General features: G+C 36.6%; 1 protein-coding gene across 1 annotated transcript in view; it reads left to right on the top strand.

Moving 5' to 3' along the window:
* The first annotated feature begins 586 nt into the window (after positions 1-586).
* LOC120631179 (beta-arrestin-1) overlaps positions 587-24,320 on the top strand; it is a 111,192-nt gene continuing 87,458 nt past the window's right edge. The window contains exon 1 of the mRNA XM_039900660.1: positions 587-946. The gene's annotated coding sequence lies outside the window, so the exon portion shown is untranslated. The remainder of the gene's footprint in view (positions 947-24,320) is intronic.

Genomic DNA, 24,320 nt, shown 5'->3' with positions numbered 1-24,320 from the left:
AACTTATTATAATTTTGATTGATATTCGGTCACCAAAAGTCGATGATTTTTTTTTATAGATCACAGCCTATAAAAGTCGACTGCTTTCGATCACAGTCTAAAAGCGTCACTCACAAGCAGGGTTTACCCATAATAATCACCACGCTGGTGATCGCAGTAGTAGCACTGGGGGCGCTGCTGCTGCTTCTTAACAAACTTAGTTAACGCATAAAACACTACATCTAAGACAATGATGCCAATTCTATTGTACACAAATCCCTAAAATTAACTAATTTCACAGGTTTTAAAATAATGGTATCATTTTCACTATGTGCCTATTGTGTCTATCTAAATAAAACATCAAATTATTGTACTTAATATTTTGATTATTTGATTATACATGATTATTTTATTATAAAACTGATAGTTTGAGTATTCGATCGAATCGAACGTTTTATCGATTTATATTAATGATTCACATCCCAACTGCCAACTGACAAGTCACTATCTTAATATCTTAGATGATTAGTCCACTCTTGCAATATTGTCTATGATCGTAGTTAGTTTTTCTCTGAGGACATTTTTTTCTGGCAAGTCTCGTTGCAAAGGCAGGGCAACAATGGTAAACAAACGTCAGGCAGCTTGTCATCTGGCCACCGGATGCGTGCGCAATATTTCCTTGGTTTTGTGGAGTGTGGTGTGAATGAACATTAGTGTAAAAGCAAAGGGATTGTTCACTTGAACTCAAATTGTATGTTATGTGCTTTTTTCATCTTGAATAATTTCCAGCCACCGTGCGATAATATACATTCGCTTTAGCCCAGTGTTTACTTATGTTCGTCGTGAACGCGAAAAAGTGGCTGGATCAATCGGTATAATTTACTGTAATTTCGCCCAATACAATACGATGGGTGACTGTTGATGTAGAATAAAGAAAACTACAAACTCCTTTCATCGGCAGCTACCGGTGAGTATTCTTTTTTTCATAATAATGTTTATTGAACTACGTACTTAAACACGTACGAAGAAAAGTTACACTTAAGTTTTATCTTAAAACAGGTTAAAAGTACTTTACCTACGGAAACTATTTTGTTAAGCGGTATTCTGCGAACGATGGTTATAGTTAACCCTGACATTATAATCGTGATATGCTTAAAGACAACGCGCAAAATCCTACTAGTGTTTTTTGCACTTGAGTACTGAGTTGGAGCTCTCTTCACAGTGGAGTACCAGGATGGCATTGGTAGACGTAATATACAAAAAGTAAAAAATCGTTCTGAGCCGGTTAAAAAAAATCCGCCCACATATCCCACGTATACTGCTAATACCAAATAATTATAAATAGGTATGCTTTCAATGAAAATTGAGAAAAAAAAATATCTACAATAAAAAGGCTATAAAATTATCAATTACTTTTATGGTTGGACTGGTGGTTCTTTAGGTAAGGCACACTCTCAACCTCTTCAGCATTATGATTTAAACATGTGCAATAAATCTTCAACCAATGTCAATCTTCTGGGCACAGGCTTCTCACCTGGGAGAGGGAATCAGAACTCAATCCACCACACTGCTTCTCTCCTCGCATCCTCTCCTCCTTAGGTGATAATTGTTAACAGGTGTTAGTGGTAACCTGGAATTATGGCATAGCCCTAATGCATAAAGGAAAGATTAAAATTTTACCATGATTCCTATAATTCCAAGAAGTCACTGCAGTTGAGGCCTGAATTGTAAAGAGCTGATCATAATTAAAAAAAAAAAAATGTTATCAAAATATATTACTTTTTAATGTAACTGTTTAACTGTTTTCTTTTCCTTATTTTTGGAAATTAAACTGATGTCCGGTAAATGAAAGCAAATCTGCGTGCATTCTGGCTAAACTGGAATTTAAAAGGCAAAAAATTACGAGAAGAAAACTATAATTTAAGTATTATGATTATTTAAGTATTATTAAATGAAAATAGTAATAGGTTGTACATAAATCTTTCGCAATGCGCTATCGAAACACGTTTTATTTCGATACTGAAGGACTTAATGACTACAATGAATTTAGAAAATAAGCGTATTAATAAGTATATCATCGAATTCCGCAAAGTGACGCCTGCTTTTATCTGATATTTATTATTTACGATTAGTTGGCGGACCACCAATTAAGGCGAATCTACGATCGAATATCCAACCGAATATCCGGCTATCCGGCTGAGTTGCTCGCCGGATATTATGATATTTGCCCAAACCACCGTCCGTTTCATCTGTAGTACCTAATTATATACGATCTTTAACTATCGATATTAGCCTATAAAAAAGCGGTGATAGCCCAGTGGGTATTAATAGTAATAGCCGAACTTCGCCATCCCTTTCAGAGGCGAGTTCGATCCCCTTATATCACTTTCTTCGAGGAAGAAAAACATCGTTAGGAAATCTGCATGCTTGAGAGATCTCCTTAAAAAAATGTTCTCAAGGGCGTGTGAAGTCTACCAATCCGCATTTTGCCAGCGTGGTGAACTACGGCCTAAACCGTCCGCATCCTGAGAGGGAGACCCGTTCCCTGTAGTGGGTAATGAGATTATGATGATGATGAGGATTGGCTTATAAACTTATTCTAAATATTTAAGGAGTCTGATGCGTATAGGAACTCCTCAGAGTGCCTGGAATGATGTCACGCTGATGCTTAGGGAGACTAAAGGAATGTGCGATTAAACGGAAATTATAACCTAACTCTTTTGTATCGAAAGGTGACGGTTCATTCGCCAGCATAAAAAACTGCCAAAGAGGGTTTGATGTCGGGTTTGGCCGAGATAGACCGCCTGCCTATAGTATAAAATATGCCAAAACAACAAGTCTGTCTACGCCTGTCTAGTCTGTCTGGCTGGAAGAAGACATGTTGTGCTGATCCCACATAACGTGGCATAAGGTTAAGAAGACACTAGCCTTTCTGGCTTTGCCCTAAGCCTTAGGTCTGTCAGGGTGATTACAAGTCTCACAACTTATCTCTGCTCTCTCACTTTTGAATACAAGAAAAAACAAAAGTGACGTTTGACAGAAAAGATCGCGAGATTTACGCCTGTCGTGCTAGCCTGTCGTGAGATACGTAATCACCCAGCCGGTTATTGTCACAAACGTGTTATAATAACCGTGAAATCCCGCCAACCCAAAAACCAAAATTTGAGGATCAGTACAGCGTTGTGACAGAGCTCGTCAGGAGACTTAATACCGCCATGCTTATTTCTGCCGGTCAACAGCATTACTGTGCTGCGGTCCGAAGGATGCGGTTGCCGGTATAATTACAGGCAAATGATGCTTAACACCTACGCCTCAGGTTGGTAGACAACGGGCGGCACTTTGTATAGCGTGTTGCTTGCTTACCCTGCGATGTATTGCTCTGTTTATAGGTGATAGTTTTCTAATTGCCATCAGATGGGTAATCTGCTTTGTCCGTCGTTTGTTTATGACTTTAAAAAATACCCGCATTTGAGCAACGTGGAGTGACCTCATACGAGGAAGGCTTCTGCCCAAGAGTGGGACAGTGTTAGGTTAGGAATAACGACAAAGAATAACTCCAGGACAATATGTTAGTAAATAGTTTTACCTAAAGCTTTTGACTATCTACATTATGTTCACGATTTCAAAGAGTCGGCGCCGAGTGTCCTAATTAATATTTAATGCGCAAACGCACGCGGCGCGGCGGCTGCATTACAGGACACTTACTCACTGCTCGCCGTCCTTTCGTGACGTGAATTGTGACGTGGGTGACAGTGAACATTAAGACCCCAGTTTGTAACACTTTAGGGCCAATAGTTTATATAAGCTATAGAATACGCGTACCGCTCATTGCCCATCGTGCCAAGCGTAAATTTTTATATGTTATATATAACTAACACGAGTTTGATTTACTCGTGTTAGTTACAGTTTATAACTTTAGAACGAATTTCATTATTTTTGATTAGATGGATTACTCTTAGTCCGTAATAGGATAATTAGTATTAAAATATAATATTTATCAAAACGCAACGCACATCATGTTGTCTATAAACGTAGAACGGTTGATGTGACCGATAGAGAGCTACATTAATCCGGAGTAGTTATAATAGCCATAATAGTTTCCTACGCGTCATTTCATTTTGTAAGGCAGCTATGACAACTAAAACATCCTTGCAAATCCGTGTTTGAAAGGACTTTCGGCTTCGGACTTTTGCGTTTCGGGCTTTCATGTTGTAGAAACCAATTTATTAAGTATATTCTACTGATCCTTGTACCCATACTCCTAATGGATCCCGCATGACTGAAGAAGTGGCCGAAAGAACTCTATCTGTTAAACAACATCTAGCAAATGTTTAGTTACAGCCAAAACTCAACCAACGAGCGTTAATTCGGCCTCGCATCGCAACCATTCATATAACTTATACCGTGTGTAAGTGCTTTGTAACTTATACTTTGCTATACCGAGAATCGTTAGCAATTTTTTCTATGCAATTGAACAATTCAGAAATACTTAGAACGCCATGAAATAAAAAAAAATGCAAACATCGTAATTCCATTTCAAATTCATAATTGTACCTCCGATTGCAGCCTTGTAGGTATCCTGCCGTCCCCCGTTGCATTTCTCCCCCTATTGGAGGGCTCTACCTTAATTACGATATGCATGTCCCCGGTTGCCCGTGCTCATTTTAAAATGCCTTTGACGTCACGATACGATGTCAAGATCTTAATACACCCTCCGGGTTTCTACTTTTCCAATGTGAAGGTAAAAAGTTTTGATAGAGATGTACAATTTTAAAAAGACCGGCTCTTATGATTTATAAACATTTGATTAAAAAAAATGAATGAATTAAAGAAAAATGAGTGATTTTAGTAGAAAAAAGCGCCGCGGGCCTCCTCCATCCACCCAATATAAACCTCCAATATATTGACCTCCCTGACACAACGGCGAGCGCTGTGCATTTAAGTAGGAGATCCTGTAGGTAGGGTTCGATTCGGGGGGGATCGGGGTCGCAATTTGGAAATATATTTCCAATACGAAACATACCCACACACTTTCTCTTTTATATATATATATATATAGAAGATGTATAGCTGTTGGTTTTCCAAACAAATAGAATAAAATCATCATATAAACCCATTAACGGCCAACTAACTACAGGGCACGGGTCTCCTCCCACATTGAGATGGGTTTGGACCGAAGTCCACCACGCTGCAGTTTGGTTGGATGAAAATTAAATGCTAAGATTACTTAGGAACGCTCAGTCCTAACCGCTATAAACTAACACTGGGATATTTAACATAGCTGTTCTTAGAAGATAATTATCGAATACAGCTGACTCACATCGCTCGACCGGTTATCTGATCACTGATCAGTGAGTCAATGGAGATAAATTTGAATGGTAATATATTATTCTTATCGTTTGTAACTGGTTTCCTGGCCTATTTCAAATCATGTTGAAGAGTCGAGATTTTTATTGCACAAGTGATATTCTCTCACTAGTGAAATATTTGGGATAGAGTAAACATTAAGTGAACAAGCGATAAGCTGGGATAAATCCCCTTGAACTACGGAATAAACGATGTATGAACATTATTGGTTAATGTTCATACTTATAATTTAAATTATGGTTGAATTTCGACCACTAGATCGAAAATTTTCATAATTTTACAGTAATTATAACATACTAAGACTCCTTAATTCACGATCGCTTATACACCGCAGTCGATAAAAATATTATCGAATAAATAATTCTTCTTGATACTTTATCATGATGTGATAATTATGTTTAGCACTCGATAATGTATTTATTTCGGGTGTAACTTATGCGTCACTCTTATCATGCTTGACCAAATATTGGCGAGGCTTTGCAGGATTAGAGGCGCCTATTTATAGAGGCTCTAGGTTTATGACTGTGCCGTTAATAATAATAACTCATCACGAGGGTTATTTATCAGGACTTCGATTGACTGGCACACACTGTTCACACGACAGGCGTTTTAAGTGCGTGCTGGCAAAACGCCGTTATCGCTATGCGAGTTTTAGTCAAATGTAAACATTGTTTTAGGACACAATACACTGCATACAATAATTGCTGAATGAGGATTCTGTATATTCTTAAGTCAATGGCTAAAACTAATTCAATATAAGTTTGTTTTTTTCCACTTCCAATGAAATATTTTTCTTCATGAAGAGCCGGCTTGCCTTGGAGTTCCAGTATGACATTGACCTTTTGACCTTCAATGAGCTATTGTGATGCTTCGTATTCGTCAAGCATTATCGGTGCGCAAACGCATCTACGTGTCAGCAAGCTCGCAAACTGTAGGTATTTCATAGTAAATAAGATGCTTTAATTTAAAAGGAATTTAACATACTTATGGTATGTTATGTTAACGTATAAACTCGTTTTTATATTATAATGACGGTCCCCAATATGCTAACCCAGACTTTTTTTAGAACGTTTAAAAAGAAACGACTCAGTCATACATGATTTTATCAAAACTTTAACCGTTTACGCAGCGCACGCAGCAGAAGCTCTCAAAAGGAAAAGAAAACCCCGAAACATTTTTGAAACATTATTTATTGTCGCTATGCTCTCATTGGTCTTAGCGTGATGATATATAGCCTATAGCCTTCCTCGAGAAATGGGATTTTCAACACAGAAATAATTTTTCAAATCGGACCAGTAGTTTTTGAGATCAGCGCGATCAAGAAAACAAACAAACTCCTCAGCTTTATTTATAGTCTAAGATTAAGGATATTGCTTTTGAGACTTTATTGTATTCGATTGTGTTTTTTTATCCTAACAGACTATGAATCGTCGAAAGAATTTCTGAGTTCTGCACCGAAACAAAAAGGCTTTCATACCAACACGTAACAGGTTAAACGCTGGAAACGTTTCCCCGAAGCTCATTTATCACAATCAGCCGTGTGACTCCTGGGGGGCGTGATCTGCCCTTATACAAGAGACCTCCGCTCCGTCGAGTGATCTATATCAATAAAGTTGATGTGAAGAGTTTTTATATAGCACTCTCTTATCTACTGTGAAATAAGAATGAATAAATAAATAAATATGCAATGACAATATACACATCGCCATCTAGACCCAAAGTAAGCGAGGCTTGTGTTATGGGTACTAAGATGACTGATGAATATTTTTATGAATAACTAACTGTTGTTGATTTTGTTTTTTGATGTGGCATTCAATTTAGTTGTAGTTCTAAAAAAAACTAAAGTATTCAGTATCGCTAAGCCTTAAATGAAGGGTTTGCTGCTGTCCGCTGAGGAGTTCAAGGAGTTCAACAAAAATAATTATTTAAATCGGTTATAATTTGTCGGAGTTATGGTGTAAAATTGTCAACCACTTTCATCACCTCTCCCAAAGGATTCTAGCTTAATGTCGGGATAAGAAGTACGCTGGCACAGATATACTATATTACTTCTAACACTTCCAAGAATATGTGTACAAAGTTTCATGAGGATCGGTTTAGTAGTTTTTGCGTGTAAGCGTAACAAACAAACTTACATTCACATTTATAATATTAGTAGGGATAGGGATAGGGATTACACTTTTTTATAGACCAAATAAAAGCTTTTTGTATATTAATAATTGACAGGCAAAGCAGATAGCACACCTGATAGTCAGTGAAAAATCATCGCGTATAAACAGTGTAACAATTTGCATTGCATGCAAGGAACTTGTCCTGTGTCCATCAACTTGAGGCGTAGGTATGTGCCTGTAATTATGCCGGCCCTTCTGAACGGAACACAGCATTGCAACAATGCTACTTAGAAAAAAAAATAAAAAAAAAAAAACTACAAACTAACAATACTAATATTATAAATGTGAAAGTTTGTATGTTGGATTGGCACAGATATACCTCGCATCCCGTATATAAAATACCGAATGTAATTCTGTGAGTGTGCTCAGGAACTTCGCTATCTTTGTTTCTCCGTCCCCGTTCTACCAAAGAACAGCGAGACGCCGTGAGCGATGGCATCCTTATGCGATTGATATTCCATCAACACGTACGAAACGTTTTTTATCCACGTTTCTGATACGTAACGTGGTGATGACTGATGTGGTACCTTCAAGGCAACACTGAATAGGCTTTTTCTTGGCAAGCGTGCTCAGATCGAGACCTTATCATTGCTTTCTAATAGGCATGATTGTCGTCAAACGCTGGCCTATCGTTAATAAAAAAATATATATATTATACATATGGAGCGTAATCAACCCTCCAATCTTGAGAATGTAGTAAACTAGCGTGCGTGAACATTTCTTCTGCGCAATGAAATCATCCACTGGCTCAGTGTATCAAGGCAAATAATAACTATTAGATTCGCTTCAAAGAATCGTATTCCAGACATGCCGATAATGAAGACGGGCATTCATCAAAGTTCATTTGTAACAGCGACGCGACTTTGATCTCGGCTCGAACTGACGTCAGGCGGAAAACAACTGTTTGTTTTTTTGGAAATTTATTACGTAATACCTGATGGTAGAACATGATATTGAAAATACAGACATATCGGCTATTTCTAATGGATATCTTTTGTCTTATTATAGCTAAATATAATATTATTATTATTTTTATATTATTATAGCTATATAAACAATAAAAGTGCTACTAAGAACATAGGTTCTTAGTAGCACTTTTATTATTCAAATTCACTTTTATTATTTATAGTTTAGTCCAGAGTGCTGTTTATGAGGTCGAAGGAAGTTATGCATGAGTCTATCTATGTAGTTTATCGCAGCGTCTAAAAGATATGTTTTTCTGACTGAAAGGTTATCCACTTTACACAGTTCAGTATTTTTTTGTAATTATACAGAATAGATGGGAAGAATAGTGTCAACTATTAAAAAAAATAAAAATAATCTAGCTCTAAATCTATTACGAAATGAACGTAACAGAACGCCATAATGTATACCAATCATCCTACTGAGATTGATGGGAATAACAATCCTTTAGTCGGAAATGAGATACGGTAGGGATCGTCATGTTGTCAGTCATGGGTCATCAAGAATGCATAAGTGACTGTTTCCGTTGAGCATCAGTGCAGTGATTCTGTTTTGAACTGTTTATTACGCATTACCTGTCGCCCGCGACTTCGTTTGCTTGTTTACGGTAAGTTCCATTTTCACGTTTAGGTTAGGTTATTCTGCGATCTACCGCGTCGCCAACCCGTTGCTCGATTCCGTAGGGTTTCTGCGTGATATTAAAAAGCCTTATAACCTTCGTCAAATGGGTCGAGCCCAGGACTTCATAATCTGTTGTCGAATATGCTAACCATAAAAACGAAGCCGTTTGTCCCCAAAACGTACGCAAAAACCTAGGATACGTTAATATCAAATTTCATTAAAATCCGTTCAGCCATTTTGTAATGAAGAGCCAATGGCGGTTCGTACATTTTCAAAGTTTAAAAGTAGCCTTTTTCACTAACCGGCCCATTGAGTATCTGTTTATAAAAATACCGTATCTTACACTAAAATATACAGCTAAAGAGTTTGTTTGTTTGGTTGCTTCAACGCGATGATCTCAGGAAGTACACACTGGGCCGATCTGAAACATTATTTCAGTGTTTGTTTTCAAAGAAGGCTATAGGCTATATATCATCTCGCTAAGACCAATAGGAGCATAGCACCAATGAAGAATGTTGTCGGTTAAAGTTTCGTAAAATCATGTATGACAAAGTTGTTCCCCTTTAAAAGTTCTAAAGAAAGTCTGCGACAGTATATTCCTATCTTTTAAGGTTGACTTATACCTACGCGAACGAAGCCGCGAGGGACCGTTAGTCTCTTTATAAAAATAACATTAATCCTTTGCTTAGTTTCTGCGAAGGCCATCCCAACAAATATTTATAACTTCTATCATTTTCAGCTCTTACCGGCCAACTATGGAGCACGGGACTTCTCTTACAATAAGAAGGGTTAAACGCCGTAATCCAGTAGTAGACTAGGAAATAGAATTCACACTCCCTTGTGAACGAACATCAGGTACTCAGGTTTCCTCATGATTTCTTATAAGCATGTTATATTTCATTTCTAAAAACACACATTATGAAAAGTTTAAGGTTCGTTCTGGAAATCGAACTCTGTCCCCCCGAAGCAAGGCTGAAGTCTTAACCAGAATGCTTGTATCATTTATTTATTTATGATTTGAATACGGATTAACATACTATAATGTACAGGTTATGCCGTAATCGATCACTTATTTTTTCGTGTCAGTAAATTCAAGATTAGGAAGGAAGGAATCAATCTTAATTTTGCTCAAGACCGAACGGCTGACTTTTATGCCATCTTCAGTAAAAATACGTCACAACTGGTGACAGGAAAGCGTTCAAGCTCTTACAGTTTCCTATTTTATCGAGTATGTACGATTCATCGATCCGTAAGCATTGAATTCAGTTAGATAATAATATTTTTAATTTTAAACATATATAGGTACATACATGACTATAAAACATTGTTACAAAAGTAGAAGTTTAGAAGTAAATATAGAAAGATTAGATTACCTAAGACAGAAAATTACAACAACAAGCATTTGTTTTCTTTATCCCAATTCTGATGAGATCTATATTAAAATCTATGTAAAAATATTCAGTGCTAAGTACCCTGCCCGGATAAATGCCCGATGTTAGTGAGTAAGTAGTTTTATTTATCGCTGTATAATCAACTAATAACATTAACCTCTATTCGACAGCTATCTCCTTTAATGTGAAGTCATCAAACTATGATTAGTCACATTTACTGTTGCTGCAGTGCTGTAAAATTGTCTATTATAAAACGATCCACTCTCAAGCGTAACGGTTTGTTACGGAGTATAGTTCCATCATATAGCACCACAATATAAATATAGAATAGGGAGAAGTACTCCGAGGAATGCGCTTCCAACCGAAAACAGATAAGCGTTAAACTGCCTACAGATATGCCAACTAAGCACGTATTAACCAATACTACCCACATGCATTAGATATGAAGGCCTATAATATGGTTGAATATAAAAAAAACATGCCATTCATGCAAAGTTTAATGGCTAGAGCACAAAGTGACCGGCACGTCGCAGGGCATGGCATTGCATAAATTCTCCGGTCGTCGCTTTTGCATTAGCTATGGATAATGCAATCTATAGACAAGGTGCACTGGGCCGTATCGCTAATAATACATGATATTTGCATTGTAATACGTTACGCTGTGACCTGTACCTGAAATTCTCAAATAGAGTAAAATTATAATTTCATACAATCGAGATGGAAATCTTAGGATATTTAATATTCCGTAAAACCAAATGGTGGATTTTAAAATAAAACTCACGGTTGAATTTGCGGGCAACAGCTAAGTATTAAAAAATAAAAATCTATCATTCTTTTAAAGAGGGTTCGATTATAAATTCAAACAAACTACTTACCAACACGGTATGTCCAATTTTGATTAGGTCGGATAATATATAAGTTGGGACGTCTGCAGATAGCTGTACCCGTGAATACATTCAGGTGATGACGTCGCGCTACACGGCTAATACGTTACGCCATCTAGAATTCCGCTAAAGCATAAGGTTTTTTGGCTCTACTTAATAATGGATTTGTATGGCGGTTTGCTTAGATAAGATTGAGTGGCGTCAGTTTGCTTAGATATATGTCGATCTAGTTACAAGTTACTAGGCAAACAAATTTCATTCATTCAGGAATCATTTTCATAGATTTAAAATATACAAACTAATGTATTTTGGTATTAAATGTTCGATATAAACTCAGTGACTATTATATTGTTTTAGTAATTGATGTTTTCGACAGTACTGTAGTATTTAAACTGACAATTTAATCCTCATGAAAGGTAGTATGATTTTACGTCCACTGTGCGTCGCCACGCCAACAGCTGGTCTGGTACGCCACACTAGGTCAGATCAAAAACTCATAATCTAAAAACCTGTGCCTGTTGCCGTGAAATATTTTCTTACCGATATCGTGCTATCTCATTCCACGATATTCGCATGACCGTATGTGCGAAAGAGATAGCACGACATTGCTTGCAAGGAGAGTTATTGTGGTGGCATTATATTCTTAACGTACATCCGCTGCTCTGTCGATGCCTTTGAAAGAAGGACAAACCAACACACAAACAACCAAGCGTAACCACTATGCACACTTCAATTATATTAAAGTGTGTGTGTCTAGTGTCTACGCTTGGTTTTCGTTGTGTCATCATTGATTATTTGCAAAGAACTTCGAACTCCTATCTTTGTTCATTGACATTAGTTTCTACTGAACCCTATTCCTAACGTGACGGATGCGTTCTTGATCATTTTACGATGCGTAGGTAGACGCACCTTGTATATAAATATAAAGTGACCGATTGATTGTTTTGTTTCCACGAAACGAAATACTTTATTTTGATAGCCGAGGCTTACAGGTGAAACCTTTTTTATTATTCATCGGTCCAATGCCTTACAATTTTAAAAAGCTCGATACTTTGGTCTATTTTAGGAGTTGGGAAGGTTTATGATTGTCTGTCTATACACATAACACATAACTTTTTTTTAACAATAAATAAATTTATATTATAACAGTATAGTCATAAGGTGACTGACTGATTGATTGATTGATTGATTAATTAATTAATTGACTGACTGAAATATCAACGTCCAGTTTAAATCACTAGAGATAAGAGAGATTTTTTTGTATTGAAAACCATGAACAAAGCCGCAAAAGCTAGTTGTTATTTAAATATAGAAGTCTTCAAACGTCGCGTGCTGCTAGAGTTGGAGCTGGCTCTCCTCAGAGTTTTAGTAACGGGTGTAAGGGTAAATATGAATTCGCCTTGCACCCACTGATGGGAAAAGCCGGTGGGTGCACGGGTAGTTTCGCGGTAAAAAGTAGCCCATGTGGCTCCATCCAGGCTTTAATCTCATTTGGTTGTATGTGATGATGTCTAAGATGGCAGCGGGCTAACCTGTTAGGGAGTAAGGCAGATAGATTGAACCCATATCCCTAATCGTTTTCTACGTGACATCGTACCGGAACGCTAAATCGCTCAGCGGCACGTCTTTGTCGGTAGGGTGGTAACCACGACCGAAGCCCCGACCAAAAATTCAGAAATTAGAAATTCCCAAATTGCCCGAACCGAGAATCGAACCCGGGTCATTTAACTTTAAACCACAGTGCTCATCGCTGCGCCAAGGAGGTCGTCAAAGGGTGTTAAAGGCAAATGGGTGTTTAGTAGTTTTTGCGGAGAAGAGTAACAGACATCCATTTGTCTATAGATCCTAAGGAAATTGGTAGAGTGAGACCTTTAATATTCTACATGACGAGTTTAATTTCAAATATCTAAAACGAAAATTCTATCGTTTGCCATCAAATTTCCGGTATACGGGTATGCATCGAGAGCTTCGATAGTGTTCAATATTGTGTTTGACTGTGTAATGGGGCGATGAAAATCATGCATTTATAACATATAGAAGGAAAGAAAAATGTATTTCTACATTGCGCCTTACATTACAATATCAACGACACCACGTATTTTATGTGTGGCACAACCTAGAAAAAAGTTGCCAGCTCAGTGTTGTGCTGCTTGCGCCAGTGGGAGAATACAGCGCTGATTTTCAGTTGGCACCTTGTACCAGGTGACACCATGGATATGCGTAGTCATACAATTACCACATTTTAATATTTTAATTTAATAATAAACCAAGCTAAAGTTATATAAGAAAAAAGCAAAAAAAAATAAAAAAGGAAAAAGGACAAAACAGCAATTGAATAACATATGTATATATGTATTTATCTATTACCTACGACTCGATTAAAAATACCACACAACCAAAGCATTTCCTTCAGGATGTTGATGATGTACGTGTAATGATTTCTTTAATTTCGTAATTATTTTGTAAATATTAATATGGTGTATTGACTTAAAACGGAAATAATTTTAGTATTTTTGTATAATTTTAGTCAAGTCAGTTGTCCGCCAATTCCTAGCTCACGTCCGATTGGCCAACGTTGTTGAAAAGTTGGCGGTCGGATTGCTGGGAAAGTCTTACCACTCACGGGGGGAAAGAAAAAGATGGGGGCATTCTAAGAGTGGCTTGGCGGAGGAAGGTTGTCCGATTAGAATAAGTTTATAAGTGTTCTAAGTAAATCTAGTAATACATAACGATGGAAATAATAAAGTGACTACTTTGTTCGTGAGCTGGTTTATTTTATCATATTGACGTATATGATAAAATAAACCAGCTCTATGAGTCTAGCTTGGGCAGGAGACATCTTCCTCCCCGGGGAAAGGACAACATTTCCTCTTCTCCCACAGCTTTATCAACTCTCGAAGCACAGATGGAAATAATATACGTACGTGTAATAAAGGGTGGTAATCTTCTCTCCAATTCCAATTGCCCTGCTTTGGCAGGTGGAAACGATTTTATCTTTTGTCATTGGATATAATCGGGTGATACAATTTTTTTTGCCTGTGCTAGCCGTGGAGGAGGTTTTACTGCATTTTCAAAAAAAGACGTTGTCGAAGGCGGCTAATGTAAACTGCGCTAAGTAAAGACTCTTCAAAAATCTGTTTTCATTAATTACAATAATTTGTATGCATTTGCGTCATTAAATACTTATCTGTGTCAATGGCGGCTTCGTTTTCCTCAACGTACCGCATTACATTAGGCTTCAATAAATAATTAATTCAGTAATTGACATATTTTGATGTCGGATAAAAATAATGACCACCTATTTTATATGTAGGTACTAACATCGTATTGGTATTGCGTGCATTAATTGCTAATGTCGGGGATATGTGATTTCCCAACATTCAACAGAATGTGGGTTTATAATATGATATTTAAGTTTGTGAGGTTCAAATATCCTGGAGCCGGTTTTAACGTAATGTTATTAATAATTATTCTTATTGTAACATAAACCTCTGATACTTAAGTATTTTTTTCCCGTGCAAACGTGCTTCGCTATCCGGTCAAGATTTTTTTTACATTGTAGTGAGAAATATAGTGATAGCTAAATTTCGTTTAATTAAAGCAAGCGTCCCAAGGGTGGTCTAAGTAGAAGCCCACAACAAATATTATCGGGTATTTTATAAGTATTAATGTCGCTTTGTTATTAGTGTTAATGTATAGCTTAGATCAATGTTTTTGATCGAAGAGATACTATAATAGGGTTTTTTTTGTAGTAATAATTGACTGACCAAGTAGACGGTTCATCTGAGGCTGAGCGGAAAACCATCGCCTTAAAAAAGAAGAACACTTCGCATGCAAGAAATACTTCCTCCAAATTTCATACTCAAACAGAAATAAGCATAGTTCTAGTGCTTTCCCGAACGAGCTTTGGTATACAAAAGCTATAGCTATTACTAAAGTTAACGGAAATATAGAAATTGAAAAATAAAGTGTTCATTTTAACAAGATTCCGTTTTTATCCACAGTGTCTATTTGATTTCGCATACGTTATTAATTTAATTTTTATCATTCTGGAAGAGATCAAAGCAAAATTATATTTCTACTGGAATGTTTTATTACTTTTAGTCGCAAAAACCTTTGGCATTTCTTAATTAAATATTTACGCAAAGATCGCTACGAAGAACATTCTAAAATTTTAAGACCATTAGGGCGTCGAATCGAATCTTATTAATTTTACCTTTCCTTTTTTTGAGCTCTAATTAAAATCATTATCAAATTACACTTTATTACAGCTTATTAAGCAATAAAATAAACATTTTGAAAATAATATCATTTGTTCTATGAAAGCATCGCTAAATATATAAATTACACAACGCTCGGCACTGTAACGCATGTAATTGTCGCTATCTCTATATACCTGTTTTTTTTCTCTTCGTAATTCTTTCTTCTCTCCCATGTTATGGAATTTGCTTAAACGCAAGATCAAACGTGTCCCTCACTCTCAATTCTGGGCCAAAATAAATTCGAATCTCTCTAAAAAGCCGAAGCATAAAAGTGCACTTTACTGGTAGCACTTTTTTCTTATTTATCGTTACACTGTCTTTAAAGTGGTCTGTATTAGTGGTTATCATAAAAAGTTCGGAGTCTAATAACGTCTGTATTTACCTTTCGAGCATTCGCCTCTTCTGCTGGCTGTCAGCCTGGTACATTCATGGAAGGAACATCCCACAGCTGATTTATTTAAATCGGTCTATGGTGTTGATCTATCGCGCGCTCTCTTGTCTTGTCCATAAGTCTAGAAAACTAGATATCCACGAATATCTAGTAGCCTATGGATAAGATAGGTTAAAGGGGAATCTGGATCAATTATATTCTTAGTAGATTATAACGTGTCCACCTGCCAAAGCACGGTAGCACTAGCAGGGATTAGGAGAAGTTTATTACGTATATTATTTGGATATTATTTCCATATTAGCCGCGCTGAGATAAAAAGGATCTCCATCCCTTCTCTGACAAAAATCATTTTGATTGGTTGCTTAGTTAGGGAGCGAAGGAAGGACAAACATAGAGACAAAAAAAACACTCTTTTGCATTTATAATATTAGTAAGGATTCTGGAAAATCACACTTAAGTTAAAACGTCTGTTCGTTCAATAGTGGATGTTTGGATCAATAATCATTTACTGATGATAGGAAGGGATGGATAGGTGAAAGCCAGCGATGAGGGATTGTATTCTGACAGTTTGTTTACCTTCCTTCTGTTCTGGCCGCGATGTTAATCTATCGCGCACAAAAATGTCTGTGACAAATTTTTAAAATAGCTTTTACAATCACGTTTGATCTAAAAAAAAGACGCGAGACAAAGACTATGGGACTGCAACAAGTCGTTCCAAAATAGAGTTGCCTTATGACTTAAGTAATACACAATTGTATAAGTATCTGTAATACGCAGTTTTTCTTGTGACAGCTTCGGGCTGATACCAAGAAAATTATGGTTCAAAAAACCCAGTACTACTCATTGGGTCGACTCTGAGATCGAAATCAGGACCTCGTGATCTGCAGTCCAACATGCTCACCACTAGATGAATAAAACAGTTGATCACGAGCCTATCTATATGTTTACATACAAACCGACACGTAGATCTCGTCATCTGTCCTGTTTTAACTCTGGAAACAAGAGGGTTGGCACGTAATACCAATAATAGGTTTTAAACCACAGGAAATATTGCCGTGTAATACAAATTCTTAGTAAAACTATTAAGGTTTTTTGTTATTTCAAATGGATAAATAAACAACGCTGAATACCTATAAGATAAATGAAACATCAAAATCCAGAGCGACACGTGGTGTTCCAAACTTTTCCTATTGCGAAACTCACGTAAGTAAAGTTATTCCGGCTGATGTTTTAACTTCGACATGACGTCAGGAAACAAGCGGGTCCGCAAATAGTGGGGTGATACTAGGTCGGCACTCGACAGTTACGGAGGAAGTGTCGCTTCGTCAAGCGTAGGAATCTAAATTATATTTGGATCACGACAATTGGCATACAAGCATGATGTCGAAGAGAACAGACTATGTACTCTGGCAAAGTTAAATCGCTACCCGTCTCGTGGGTCAATGGTGTAAATATGGAAGAATGAGATGCAGTGAACGTACTTTCCTATTAATTTGGCGACGACAGATCAGATAAAGTTGTCAACATCCCTCTTCTTCCCGCTTGTGTCGTAAGAGGCGACGAAGAGCGAGCAGCAGCATCCTCAGTGTTGCTATCACAGTAACTGCGATCACCAATCCGTCTGCCCAGCGTGGTGATTATGGGAAATTCCTTCCGTTGGTCGAGGCCTTTAGCCCAGCAGTGGACGGTGATAGATTTGAAATCCTGTACAAGATATATTTTCAGCTTATTGCTAATTATAGATATCTAGAAAAGGTGCACAGTCACTCCGCTGGCGATGATAAGTCTCTTTTTGATCTAAAATGAAATTTAGAAGAAGCCAATCTATAGATGAAATCGATGAATCGTTAGGTCAGCGACTACAGTAAGTAGCGAAGCAAAATTGACAACGAGCCAGGCACAAGGGTCAACACTTTAGGGTTTTAATGCTTTTTTCCTAAGGTAATTTTGGACCTACCAATGCATTAGTTTAAAGAATGTGTTAAAACACAATTAATAACAGCGAGGTTATTATACAATTGATGAATTTCTTAATGAAAAGGTTGCTTGGAAGCATTCGGTTCCGCTTTCATCTCTCACAAGATATAAAAAATAATTTTAAAATGTAAAATGGAAATTGTTGATATTGGAAAAGAGCAACTGCTGAGTTTCTTGCCGGCTTCTTCTCGGTAGAATCTGCCTTCCGAACCGGTGGTCGAGTCACTACACATAGACAGACTTGACGTTTCAAAAGTGCTTATATTAGGCCTACTTGAAATAAATGAATTTTGAAATTTGAATTTTTTTAAATAATAATTATCGGACCAATCCGATGGGCCACCTGTGGTAAGTGAATAACCATCGCCTATAAACAGAAGAAATTTCGCGGGGCAAAAGATATTCTGTAAAGTGCCGCCATGTGTCCATCAACCTGAGGCGTAGGTGTCAAGCCTCATGTGCCTCTAATCACATCGGCAACCACGCCCTTCAGACCGAAACACAGCATTGTAATAATGCTTAGCATGGCGGTAGTACTTACCGGAACGAGCTCTGTCAAAAAAAGATATAAACACTACTACTAATGTAGACTGACGAAGACTTAACTTAAAACGGAGCGTTGGTAGACACCTTACTAGGTTGACAGAAGTCATAAAGAGTAGCATGGATTCACTAGTTACAGGCGGCACCATCATCAATATACCTTCAGATGTTGAAAAATCGTATAGAACAAGTCAAAGATTTTGTAGCGTCACCGCAATCGATACACGTACGCTATACCGCTATCAAACAACTAACGTAAACCGCCGGCAGCTAAAACGCTGTCGATATCAAAGACCTAGGTAGTTATGTTAGGTAGAGTCGAGAGCGTAGTTTTCCCTCGCACGTATTTCTATTAGCCGTAGTATATTTATACTACGGTCTGAATGTGGTGTTAAATAGCTTCGGTTTATAGAATCCTTCTAAAATTATAAACGTGACGTTTTGTAAGGATGTTTGGGTTTTTGATATATTCTGTTACGCAAAAATAAATAAAACATCAAAATAACATAGGCTATAATTAATTATACTTTGTAAATTAGCCAACACCTCGTGATTCTGTTTAGAGATTCCCCAACGTGGCCACATTTTTTTGGCTCTTTATCTTTATTGAAAAGTGATCGTACTTAAAAGAGCTCGTCCGCTGTACATAAAGATTCGTTCATTCCATTTATTACTGCAGTTATACCAGCTCTAAGAAGCTTAATACTGTTACTCGTTTCCTGATGTTATATCTGATTTGAAACATCTGTTGGAATAACTTGCAATCTAGGAAAAGTTTCGAGCTGTATATGTTGGTTCAGATGTACGATACAGTATTGGCTATGATTCTTTGATTGCTAGTGTTACTTCTGGTCAGGTGGTCGTAATTCGAAGGTTTTGTCCGTATGTAAAATCAACCAAAAACTTTCAGTCACCCAAGAGCTGCTTCGAACGAAGTAGATTCACATTTCTTTAGATAGGTACCCATATCAAAGATGATAAAGAACAAATTCCAGATGAGGCGAGTTTTATAAACAAGGAAACAAGTAGTACCGTAAGTTTTTATACTCCATGGGATATTGACTACGAAACGGGGGAAAAACCTTAACGCGCTTCGCGATTCGAAGTTAGAAAAGTATTGGGAAACTTAATGATATAGTTCATACATACATTCGATGATTCTGAATCTGATATGTGTTTTGTGAAAACGATGAAAGCCATGTAACCCGGCAACCTATATATTGTATGTCTAGTTTATACATGTATGTAAAGAAGTGCACAACTACATAGCCCTTAACTATTCTTGTCGGTATCAAGTTAGCGTGATCCACTTATGTTTTAGTTAGGAAACTCTCCGACAAGAAACTACCTAGTGAGCTGATAACCCGATCACCAACCTATTTCTTTCCACACTGCTAGTCATTGCTTGTATAACATTCAAAGTTTAATATTTTAATCAAAATATATAGCCTTCATGCTTGTCAACATTTATGATATATTATTTCTGAACATTTAAAAAATGGTTTTTTCCCCGAATAGGATGAACGATATGATCTACCTTCTACTATAATATAAAGCAAACAAAAAATCAAGTGGAAAATCAGGAATAAACAAATATGTCAGGAGTAAACTAAAAGTGGATGCACCAGCAGCAAATAAAAAGTAAAATATGTTATACCTGCACACTGATTTCGCCCACATAGGTAAAGTATTTTGTGCGTTAAAAAGAAGCCTAGGTTACTCAAAATCAAAATCCTTGAGTTTCAAAAAATCGTTTCTGTTGTTCCAAAGACAATAACGGATAAATCATCATACCAGTTCAATAAATGACATTTGTATGAAAATCACAATTGAACAGTTAAAATATAAATTAATATTACCGTTCATTTTTATTTTCCCGAGCATCGATACACGTGTGCATCAACATCAAACCGCCATCACAATATCTAACTCGATTTCCGAACGCAAACTTTACAGCTTCAGCTTCATTTATTGCACAGTTTGTATAATGAACTCGTTCGTTCACTGAGCAAATTTTTAGAGATCCGCATCTGCTACCAGCAGTTATTTTATTACAATCACTGTACGGTTCTATTGCTTTATGAGTTATTGGTCATCAAATTTACTATTCAATAATTTTATCAGCTGAAGCAAGATTAATCTTTTATATATCATCTATATTATATAAAAGCAAAATACCACTCAGACCCGTTAACTGACTGAGTGACTAATCAAGAAATCTCTACTGCAGCAGTGTAGTCCGTAGGTATTGGCTCATACATCGAATGAAAATCCTTGAAACCTTCCAACCCTAATTTCACCTTTCCACCCTATTAGAAAAGCAGCACAATAATTAAATTCTTTTCAAATTTGGGGCTTTAAAATTGACATTCACGTTATTAGGTTAAAGTATAAAAACAAGCGCTTATTTTTTGGAAATCGCCGTGAAATATGAAAATATGTTCCATCTAGTGCGGAGACATCAGCTAGAATAACAATTCTCGGGATTAAGGATTTGAATTTCCACGCAAAATAAATTGCAGGCAATCGCTAGTGCTTGTATATAACTATCAACTGGATTCATTTCATAGTTATTTTTAGCTTTGACGCCACTCGGGTCTTTGCTGAAAATCAGCGTCGTATTTTGAAGCTTAATGACGTACGGCATATGTTTAGCTGTACAGTGTACACCCATTCTGATTGTTGTTTATTATTATAAGCATACTGCATGCTACACAATACATTGCAATACATTTAGGAATTTTTTGATCATTCTTTCATTTACTCTTCATATTTCTTGTTATCAAGCAGAGGACTGCATATAATTACTAATATAGGTTGAATGTACTACTTTTTACCATCAGGTTCTATACTGCTCGCGATAACGTGTTCAGCACGATTGAATCATGTATCGTTATCCCTTTTCATAATCGATCTCAATATTTTACGAAAATTTTACTTCTTGAAGCTGCTAGCAAGCATGTCAATCTTAAAACAACATAAGGAATTATGTTATCCTGGTTCAGCTCGACGCTTTTTGAAACCTCATTAATCTAATTTGTGTCTTCACTTCTGTTTTTCAGTTAAACGGTTTGTATTAATTGAGTCATTATTTTATCATTCCATTCGTTTATTTTGCCATACGTATTTCTGCTAATAAATCTTTTAGAGATAAATATAATTTAAATCGTTTTCCGTACACTGCTAACCTACTTGTTATTGTTTTTATAAACACCTACAAACTGCTATTACTTTACCGCTATTACAACACGCTAAAGTATTCTTAATGAAAAGTGTGTCCATGAAAACCACATTGTATCATTGAATGAAATTTCCGAACATTTCACTACTTAGTCTTGTTAGCAAGTATCTAATTGTTTGAAACAAACTGAGGGATAAATTAACTTTTGTAGCACGAACCCGAGGTTGTATATTATCTCATTTACCCCCTTATTTTGTAATTTATTTATATTCGTTATTTTTATTCGTATTATGTATGCTTATATAAATCAAGTTCAACATGTTTTATATCCTACAAGTTTTGCACTTTGACTTTGATTTTTTTGACTCTTTTACGAAACATTTTCGCGTTTTCATCGCGATACATGTGTACATGTGTGTATCGTAATGCCATCGCATCATCGAACTCAATTTCAGAAAGCAAATTTTACAACTTGGCGCTATTCCGCTCGTTTATTGAGCAATATAATCCCGCTCGCTCACTAAGCAAATTATTGGAGATCCGCATCTGTTTCACGCCTGCGTTATTTCATCTCTGTGGCGGAACGCTTCAATTGCTTAAACGATTTATTGCGCGACGCTGATGGAAAATATGCAAACGACTCCATTAACGCTACCTTTGAAGGGAACTATGAAAATGATAGCTTTATACACTTTCTTGTATTAAGGTGGCAGTCAATACAAATCAACGTCACCATGAACAAATTTAGGATCACTATATAAAGCTGCAATTTTGATGAAGTTCTTAGAAAAAGTTGACTACAATTTTTATAAAGATTACAATATTTTAGGGCACTTAACAAATGTTTAAAAGCTCGAAACTATTTAGATCATTACATGTAAAAATTCGGTCCTCGTTACGGCAATGTATTATTTTATGCCTGCTTTTAATAAACTTGATAGATGATAGTAAAGAAAGTGATGTTGTTATTTGCGTATTACCTTTAAGAGTTTGGTAATTGAGACTCCTAATTTTCTTGAGTAAACTAAAAATGGGCAGTTAAACGCAGACTGTTTTCGTACATCATTATTACAGCTTTCATCATCATTTCGTTTACCCGTCTCTTTCATGTTAATTCTGCTGTCTTTACACATGAATTTTGGCGACTGAAACTTAGTTTAAAAAGGCAATTGCAAGGTTTTATCAAGGTTAAAAAGATATTCTATATCTTTGTAAAAGTAACATGTATACAGTCAGCGTATACATTGGAAAAAGTCTCAAGTTAAACCAGCTTAGGTACTTAAAGAAGAAAAATCTATAAGTTTGAGTTACCAAAACCTATTTACATTGAAAAATTATTCTAGTCGCTCTATTCAAATAATAACTCCCAAAGAATATTTATTACAAATCCTTCTTGTAATAGAGGTTAGCATCGCAATTTATTACAATGACAATGTTTACATTTTTTGCCCCGAGGAATTCAGCTCGCCGGTTGGGGCCAAGGAGTCCTTAAGGCGGTGGATACAATATGGCGCGATTTGCAATGCGGCTGAAAGGCCGAATTAAAAAATAAACAGCACCATTCCTCATGGGTGAGCACTGCTTTCTTGTTAGCTAGAGTAAAGAAATGCCCAAACAAAGTGTGCTGTTTTCAAGAAATATTACAACAGATAGTTACCCATCCCCCAACTGACTCACCTCTTGAAGACGTTCGCGTATGATCTTTATACGAAGCCACTATTGAATTCCTAAGTAAAGAGGCATTAGTGCACCGGTAGGTACGGTATCGTGTAAGAAACTCCGCAAGCCTGCAACCTCTATAAGCCCGCTACCATTTTTAGAAAGAAAGACGGTATATTTGGGTATACATCAAAATAAAAGAAATTAAAGTTGAAGTAATTTAGGATCTTAGGGATATAACTTATATTTTAGGATACTTAATTCAACTGAAACAACAATGACAACAATATTATCCTAAAATATTCTTCACTCAGCATATTTGCTGTCTGTTAAGACCTAGCGCTGATCTTCCGTGAAGCCAGACGTGACGTTTACTAGACTACATCCACCAGAAGATTGCATTCAAAGGCTAACTTCTTGTGGAATAAAATATCGAAAATACGATGGAATGTTTGGATTTTTCGCTTAATGGTCTTCTGTCGCAACGCGGCCTAATGCAGCCTCGGCTTTATACAGCTATTGAAATAAGCCATCGAGGCAGATAACTATGTCTGGATAAAAAGTAAATATTCCCCGAGGATTGCCGTTCAATTGTCGCCTTCTCTCTCCTTGTGAATTCGTAATGATGCTGGAGAATTTGGTGATCTGTTGGGTTTAGTTGATCTGGTTGATAAAGCAATTGTTTGTGCAGTTGTTTAAGATCTTTATCTTGATTATGTAGTTGTTTTGCTAGAGATGGGTTTATTTTTGGCAACTTTGTACTTATTTTTTATCTCAAATATGCATCCAATATGCACCGCATCTTATCGTCAAATCCATTAAATTAAGATTGAATGAACCTTTGGGCTGTAACATCTTTAACTTGTATTTTACTTTTTATGAGGACGCCTTCCCTCGCTAGACAGAGATCGGTGCCTATTCCTCATGTTAA

Source organism: Pararge aegeria, chromosome 2 (assembly GCF_905163445.1).
Source record: "Pararge aegeria chromosome 2, ilParAegt1.1, whole genome shotgun sequence".
Taxonomy (NCBI): domain Eukaryota; kingdom Metazoa; phylum Arthropoda; class Insecta; order Lepidoptera; family Nymphalidae; genus Pararge; species Pararge aegeria.
Note: the sequence above shows the minus strand (reverse complement) of the source record. Positions and strands in the feature narration are given on the sequence as shown.